Genomic DNA, 8,422 nt, shown 5'->3' on the forward strand with positions numbered 1-8,422 from the left:
GCTATTAAAAAAGACAATAAGGATGAAAGTATATAGCCATGCACTCATCTCATGATATGCTCATTTAATCTATATAATAATGTATGTTACCAGCAATACATAAATTACAACCTTACTATAGTGATTGTATTTACTAGCTGCTGACTTCATATTATTTTTGCTTTAAAAGTGCATAACTCAAAATCATTAAACAATTCCATAAATGTTTCTTAGTTATAAAATTTTTTTATTAACTTTATTGCACTTTAATTGTAAAGATAATTGTAAAGAAAATTAAAAACAACTAGTTTGAGATTTATATTCCCTTGTCGTTTTCTGAACTATACTAGAATTCTCCACCTCTTCCCGCTGTAAAAAAGTAACTTTTACTCTAAATTAAAGTCACTTACTTTTTACTTTTACTTGAGTAGATTTTAAACCAGTAACTTTACTTTTACTACTTAATTAAAATAGTATTAAAGTAACTTTACTTTTACTTAAGTAGAATATTTTATTACTCTTCCCACCTCTGACTAAACTGTCCGAATTTTCCTGGGTGCGATTGTTAGTGCTAAAATGAACTGAGACAACCCATTGAAAAAGCAGAATATACACTTTCAGATGATAATTTGGTCATAGACTACATGCAAATTGAGTTGAAAGGCTAAATAAATAAACTGTATACTAACAGCTGTTTGCATACAAAATAATAGTCTAATTTTAAAAATGTTTAGTTTTAAATGAATAGGCTAAAGTATGTAAGCAATAGCATTTGTTTCATTTTGCTTTTTTTCCAGATAAAATGACTAGTGATACACGTTTTGTTCGTCTTTTAATATGAATGGAGCTTTTTGTTAATGTACAAAACTAAAATGGCATATTTAAGATTTAATTTATGCCTTAAAGTAATAAAGCATAATAAAAATAAATGTTCTAAGTAATGTAAAAATGTAATGTCTTGTTCATTCAGCAAAATAAAATATGACTGAATCAAGTCTTGTTTGGTTATCATACAGTTTGTTTATGTAGTGATTAGAAAACTATATGGAAAAATGGGGGGGCCCATCAGGACTGCTTATGCATAGGGCCCGGGACCTTGTGCTACGCCCCTGTACATATATATACATGTGTATATTTATATTTATATATATTTATATTTTTATATTTATATATAAATGATACATAAATATACAAATGTATATATACACATGTAAACATTTCCTAAATACATAAACATGTATGTGTTATTATACACAGTTTACACACAACATATATGGTTAACAAAATTTTTAATTCTGCTATAGATTAATCGCGATCCCTAGTTTCGCATCCCTAGTTTCAAGACTTAGTAGTCATCACAAACTTTATCATCATTTACTAAAGCTACGCCATTTAAATGATAACAGTGACCTTGATTTACATTATCAACGTCTCTTACTGTGATGAAGCCACTCGGATAAGTGCCGAACCTTTTTGACTAATCTCTACTAGAGCAGGTTACGCAATTTCCTGATGCATGTAAAGAGATATAACATACCTGTATGTAACCGTCATCATATGGGCTGGACTGGTAACAATAGACCTGCTGCGATTAGTTTTACCTATGATTCGCCAACAAAATGAGTGGAAACTTGCTGAAAACAGCAGATCTTCCTGTCACATTAGCGTTTGCATTGTCTTTGGTCAAGATAAACAGGGAAGTAAGTTTAAATAAATAGCGGGGTGTCATCAAACGTTGGGAAATAACTAAGAAATGAAAAAAAAAACATTGCATAACCAGGTAAAGACAGAGGCGGCAAACCAAAAACACCAGACAAAATACAGAACCTTCATGATTTCAAGATAAGTGAGCAACATGGAGCAACAAGTCTTACAAGTCTATACCCTAAAGGCAGATTAAAGAACCACTTTTAGGATAACGGCGAATTATACTGTAAATGAATCAAGTTCAATTCTCACTACTATAGCTGACCATCTAGTGCTACTGTTATTTGTAGTTTTTTGTAACCAGATTTCACAGAAACCTGCTATGTGACCACATTTGTATTTGACATGACAGTGAGAAGTTCTACATTGGAGAATGTTCAAGAAACTTTTCCAATATTTACAAAACAAAACAAGACTGAGAGGATTTCTTACAGATCTAACTGAACTGAATTTAGAAACAAAACAAATGCAGAAAATGCAACAACAGATCTACAGTAACAGATGGGACTTGAAACACAGCCAACAAGTACGGGTCGTTAACAACTGGCACAAACAGTTTGTAAACTTTTATCGAAGCATGATGGAGTGTATATACAAGACCTAATTAAATCAATACCGATTCGCAAGCGTACTGCCCACATCTGTATGACGTTAAGAGTGATTTTAACTGCTGTAAGTAGTAAACTTAGCCAAAGTTGTATTTTGAAGGCTCCATTTTCAATTTAAATATCTAAATTTATAATTTTTCAAAACGTACAGTAAATAGAAGAGACATCTAATACGTAACTCTTTTCTTTTCTCATTTTGCAGTGTTGTATTGTTTTGCATTGGCAAACTTATTTTTGTAGTAACCACAGTTTAACTAGAAAGGCTGGAAGATATTTGAAAGGATTAGTCCATTTTCTCAAAAAAATCCAGAAAATGTACTCACCACCATGCCATCCAAAATGTCGATGTCACTCCCCGTTCAGCCAAGAAGAAATTATGTTTTTTGAGGAAAACATTCCAGGATTTTTCTCATTTTAATGGACTTTAATGGACCCCAACACTTAACAGTTTTAATGCAGTTTAAAACTGCTTCAAAGAACTCTAAACGATCCCAAACGAGGCATAAGGGTCTTATCTAGCGAAACGATTGTCATTTTTGGCAAGAAAAATATGCACTTTTAAACCACAACTTCTCGTCTTCGTCTGGTCCTTTGACGCACCAAAGCGACCTCACGTAATACATCATCACGTCAAGAGGTCACGGTTGACATATGCGAAACTACGCCCAAGTGTTTACAAGTGTGGAGAACGAAGACCGTTCTGATATTGTTGTATGTGGAATGATACTAATTAATGTCTTTGTGTCAGTTTATTGTTTATATTGGTCCGCAAATGTGCGTTTCATATATGTAACACGTGACCTTTCGACATCATTACGAAATTGCGTGAGGTCGCGCTGACTCATCACACAGACAGAAAAAGATGAGAAGTTGTAATTTAAAAGTGCATATTTTTTCGCTTCACTAGATAAGACCCTTATGCCTCATTTGGGATTGTTTAGAGTCCTTTGAAACTGCAATTTTAAACTGCATTAAACTGTTACTGGGGTCCATTAAAGTCTATTAAAATGAGAAAATCCTGGAATGTTTTCCTCAAAAAACATAATTTCTTCTCAACTGAACAAAGAAAGACATCAATATTTTGGATGACATGGTGATGAGTAAATTATCTGGATTCTTTTTTTAAAGAAAATTGATTAAGAAAACTGTGATGTGATATCTTGCTAAAATTGCTATATGCGACATAATGCTTTAAAGGCGGTTGCATGATTTTTTAAAAACACTTCGGAAAAGGGAGTTGGGCCAAGTACCAAAACACACTTGTAGCCAATCAGCAGTAAGGAGCATGTCTACTAACCCACATCGTTGCCTGGGTTGTGTTTGTGTGGGGCGGGTCTATCAAAAGAAGGTCCAGATTCTGTTGGGGTAGGGGCGTGTTTGTTCAGGTGATTTCAAATATCAACATTGGCATTCAGAGATCATGCACCCCGCCTTTAAGTTTGTAAAATCAAATTAAATTGTCTTGCCAGTCTCTCTGCTATCTGCAGATACCCAAAACTTTGACTATAGACGATTTACGCGTGTCAGCGTTTTGTTATTGATTCTTTCAATATCAAAGTCATTCAACTATTGCAAACCACTGCTGTGTGCATATTGCGACATGTATGTTTGTGAAATTGCGGTTATTTCACTAGATCTTGCTGCCCTAAAAAACATGTTTTTTGGGGTTTTTACTGTTAAATCATGATTCATTTCATAAGGGCCAGAAAACTTAAAAAAGCGCACCATAGTTAATACAAAAAAAGCGATAAACTGATAATTCTACGAAGACCACTTGACCGATGAGGTTCAAAATGAACTATTTATGATACTTTTTTTTATTTGATTAGTTACTAAAAAATCCCTTATCGGTCAAATATGACTAAGTACACCATCCTTTCTATGAGAATAATCTGAATGGAGGACATACTGTACTTCAAAACCCTACTAGATTTATACAGCTTTGAATATTTAAATTACATTTTAATTACCCCCTCACCGAAATATATTTACGAACAATTCGGTAGTTTGAACAAAAGACAAACACTGGTGGTGAGATTCAAACAGCTGTCCATGAAGAACCACTTCAAGACTTTGCCTTCCAATTGGCAGGACTTTTGCAGACTCGCGTTACCGACGCACAAAAGGTCCGTCTGTGTTCTCACACTTCTTGTGTTTAACTTGGAACGGACAATCACGTCTTTGTAATACGACAGCTGCGAAACAACTTAACAAAACAGGACCTGACCAGAGAAACTCTGACATTCATACCTTCGGTCACACCAAAACAAACTATTACAATGTAATTTCCAACTAGCTCAGACCACAGTGAGTACAGTAACACATATCCTGGGAAATTGAGAGCATTGAAAAGACAACACTGTAGCCCCTGGTCAAATGTTAGGTCAAGCAACCTTTGGTAAGATTAGACTTACTTGGACCTATTAGCACAGTCTATGTGAGAACAACATCTTAGCCGATAAAAATATTTTTCATGCGATTAGGGCGACCAGCGGGGGGAACAATTGCAAAAGCACGACACGTAACGTTTGGATCATAACAAGAACATAGTAGCAGCCTACAGCTTTGTTTGTTTTTTTAACGTAATCTGGGTGGGAGGGCTAAAGAAACCATTTTTTTTCCAGCTGATCCGCATTGGAATGCTAGCGGGAATGTGGCTTATTTCATTATATCGTTACTGAGAAAAAAAATCCAACACAAAAGTATTAAGCTAAATACAACAATTATATACAAGAATCAGATTAACTAACTTATTATTCTATACCAATACAAAATAAAAGTCATAAATTAATTCTCGATTTCACTGTATTACTTTGGGATTTTAAAATGGTGGTCAAGCTCTGGTAAGCAGTTAAGAACAGAAAGACATTTCTTTCTTTGCTTTACTCATTAATCTGCAATGATTTATTAACTTCTGGCATTATTCCTCAATAACACCACAAAAAAAAAACAAAGTTGCCAAATGTCAAGCTTTTAAGTACTGCTTTGACCAAGTGCTTTGTATTTCCAAGACATCTGACTTATTTATGGCTTTACACTTCTGATCTGACCTAAATCCACAGAAGCTTAAAGTTTTTTAAACACACACATGATCTTTTTTTTTTTTTAAGATTGTTGGGAAAAAGTAGGCTTTTAATATTATTGCTATCATATAAACTTACATCGACATTGAAATCCACATCATATTGTTTGAAGTTAACAGTTATGTGAAGTGTAGTGCCTGTTTTAGTACTTTGACAACAATTAATTGTCTGTTTTATTGCTTTGACATTTAATTCTCATAATTTTTTTTCTTGAAATAATTTTCACACGTTGTGATTATTTAAATGAAATCTTTTGCAAGGTTTACCTGGCAGTAAATATTAATACACACAACACATATTTAAAAGTAATTATTTATTGAATAAAAAACTGAACATTCTTTTTAAGAAATAAACACAATAAAGTGTCTGAAAAAAAGTGAAAATAAAAATGCAATCAAAATAAATTGACTACACCAGAACAGGCCTTAAATAGTAGCCAATCCTGCTAAGGTCATATTGGTACTGGACCACATGTCTATAGTGCCTGCAAAAAATAATTCCTGCAGCTACCCCTTGTGGTTTTTAGAGAGATGTGCAATCATTGCGGTGATATGAAATCATCGCAATGAGGTCAAACAATCGCAATGAGACGATTATTTAATCATTGTGACAGCCTTATCTAGAAACAAATTAATTTGGTTTTTAACATTCCCCCCAATTACTTGAGGATCTATGAAGTACTAACAGGTATTTATTTATTTTGCTTGTAAATGTGTTTCTTTAATCATGGGGCTGTTTCTCAGACAGGGCTTATCCTAGTCCGAGACTAAAATGCATGTTTGACCTGCTTTAATTTAAAAACACCTTATCCTGTTTAATTTCACCATATTTCGTTGACATTGTTTTGTCTTTAGATGCACACCTGTAGTGTTTTTTGCAAGGTATGTTGTTTGTAAAACCTCTTAAATGACCTAATATTAATGAGGCCAAGTCCTGGATTAACCTAAACCCTGTCCTGGAAACCGCCCCCATGTGTTTCATAGTTTTTATGTCCTCGTTATATTTTAAGAGGCTCAAGTGTCCAACGGCATTTTGGGGCCACATACGTGGATAACATATGACCCAAAAGTTTGATGATCCATGTCGGCTACAAATAAACCAAAAGATACAAATATAAACTACATAGAAACAGAGAAATGTAAATCCTAACTGTGTACTATGTAAGGATTATTGTAAGGATTATTGTAAGGATTATTTTGACGACAACTATTCGAAAATAATGCACACCAATGGTGGTTATGTGGCACGACGCAAGGATTTTCTAATTATTTAAATGACAATTATTTTTCATACCATGGTTACCAAAAACATTGCTCTGGTGGTAATATTAAGGCATTTGACAGGTTAGGTGTGCGTTTACCGAAATATAATGCATACCAATGGGACAGTCCCCAACCAATCAGAATAAAGCATTCAACAGCCCCGTGGTATAATTCTATGTACCATTTTTAACTTCCAACCTCAGAGAAACCTCTCTTGTTTGTGAGAGAGAGAGAGAGAGAGAGAGAGAGAGAGAGAGAGAGAGAGAGAGAGAGAGAGAGAATGCTATCAAACAAACAGTCAACCATCACATATGGACACAGGGAGCGCCTTAAAACCTAATGTTTGTACGGGGATATCAAAAATATTGTGGGGAAAAATCATTTTAATGTACTTAAACGTTTTTCAAGTAACTTTTAAACTTATTGTTCCTGACTCGAAAATATCCATTACATCAATTTTTTCCCCATACTGTATTTCTCTTTTTTGGTGTGTTTTTACTAACTCATAGTAAAGCGCGTGCATGTTTCTTTCCGTGGGTAACGTTATCACGTGGCATCATTTCTTCGATGAGTGTATCTGACAGCTTTCCAGTGACCACGTCTCCAAAAAATGACCAGACAAGAGGAAAGCAAATGTAGCCGTCATTACAACCCACCGTTTTGTCAACTTAAGTTCATTTAAGATTCTTAAGGTTAAACTTACTGGACCTGTAAGCTAGCGAAAGCTAACCGATACACGCCGACACGCAAGCCACGCAAACTCACTTCTCCAGCGACTGGAGCGTTTTTCTACAGTCAGTACCAACATAATACCCGAAGATGGTCACCGTCTGTGTTTATGAGTCTTTAAAACACAAAGCATGTGTGAAATGTGTCCTACCTCAACTCATCTTTCTTTCCCCGTTTTAGACGGATCAGGAGGAGAATCTGACGCGCGCTTCTTCACGCGCACGCGTGTCATACATATTTTCTAGTGGGGAACTCCTTCCTGTACAAAAAGGAAAAAAGCGTGTCTTTTATTTACATTGTTTGCATGTACGCACACGTCAGCTCAGTGATGCACGGGTCAAATGCATGCAACCGTGCACGTACTGTGTAAATTTATATATTTGGATTTAGAACATTTAATAAAGATAATTTTATTATTTGTATGATATAAGTCCACTATCAAGACTGATATCAAGAGTAATATTTGCATGTGAATAATATGCTCACATAAGCAGTCTAATGCATTTATTGTAATCCACACGATAAATATGACCATGACATCTGCCGGCAAAAATTATATATTGCACTCAAGAAATAAAGTAGCTATATTTCAAACTAAAAGTAATTTATTATAAGAGACAAATTATCGTGTTTTGTCAACTAACCGCTTAAAATGACCAACTTGTGATCCCCGCTACGAGTGACGTAGCTTCTCCTTTAAATACAGTACATGCACGCGGACATCAGTGATCGACACTGCATGGTTGCCAAGGTTTGACATTAAAACCCGCTCAATTTCTCGTCAAAAGTAGCCTAATCGCGTTAAGGGGAGTCCTTCAGTAACACTCGCGTTCTGGTTGTAATATTTGTGTAAAATACGCGATTTCCAAAGGGTGAATCTTCTAAACTTCGCATTCCTGTGGCTAAATATTACATTATTGTGGTCGCCTCAACCAGCGGATATAGAAAAACAGCCCAGTGAGCCCACGGAGTTGGCAACCCTGATCGACAGGTTAACGCTACAGTGGGGGCGGTCTTTGTCCTTCAGGGGCGTGTTCAACTGTAAATTATCCAA

General features: G+C 35.1%; 1 protein-coding gene across 3 annotated transcripts in view; it reads right to left on the reverse strand.

Annotated features, from left to right (window-relative positions):
• slc4a2b (solute carrier family 4 member 2b) overlaps positions 1-7,627 on the reverse strand; it is a 57,624-nt gene extending 49,997 nt beyond the window's left edge. Inside the window, exon 1 of one of the 3 annotated variants that reach the window (XM_073863902.1) lies at positions 7,520-7,627. The gene's annotated coding sequence lies outside the window, so the exon portion shown is untranslated. Of the gene's footprint in view, positions 1-1,516; positions 1,600-7,519 lie in introns of those variants that run through there. The other 2 variants (XM_073863900.1, XM_073863901.1) reach the window with 2 other exon arrangements.
• Between the last annotated feature and the right edge of the window lie 795 nt (positions 7,628-8,422).

Source organism: Misgurnus anguillicaudatus, chromosome 25 (genome assembly GCF_027580225.2).
Source record: "Misgurnus anguillicaudatus chromosome 25, ASM2758022v2, whole genome shotgun sequence".
Lineage (NCBI taxonomy): Eukaryota > Metazoa > Chordata > Actinopteri > Cypriniformes > Cobitidae > Misgurnus > Misgurnus anguillicaudatus.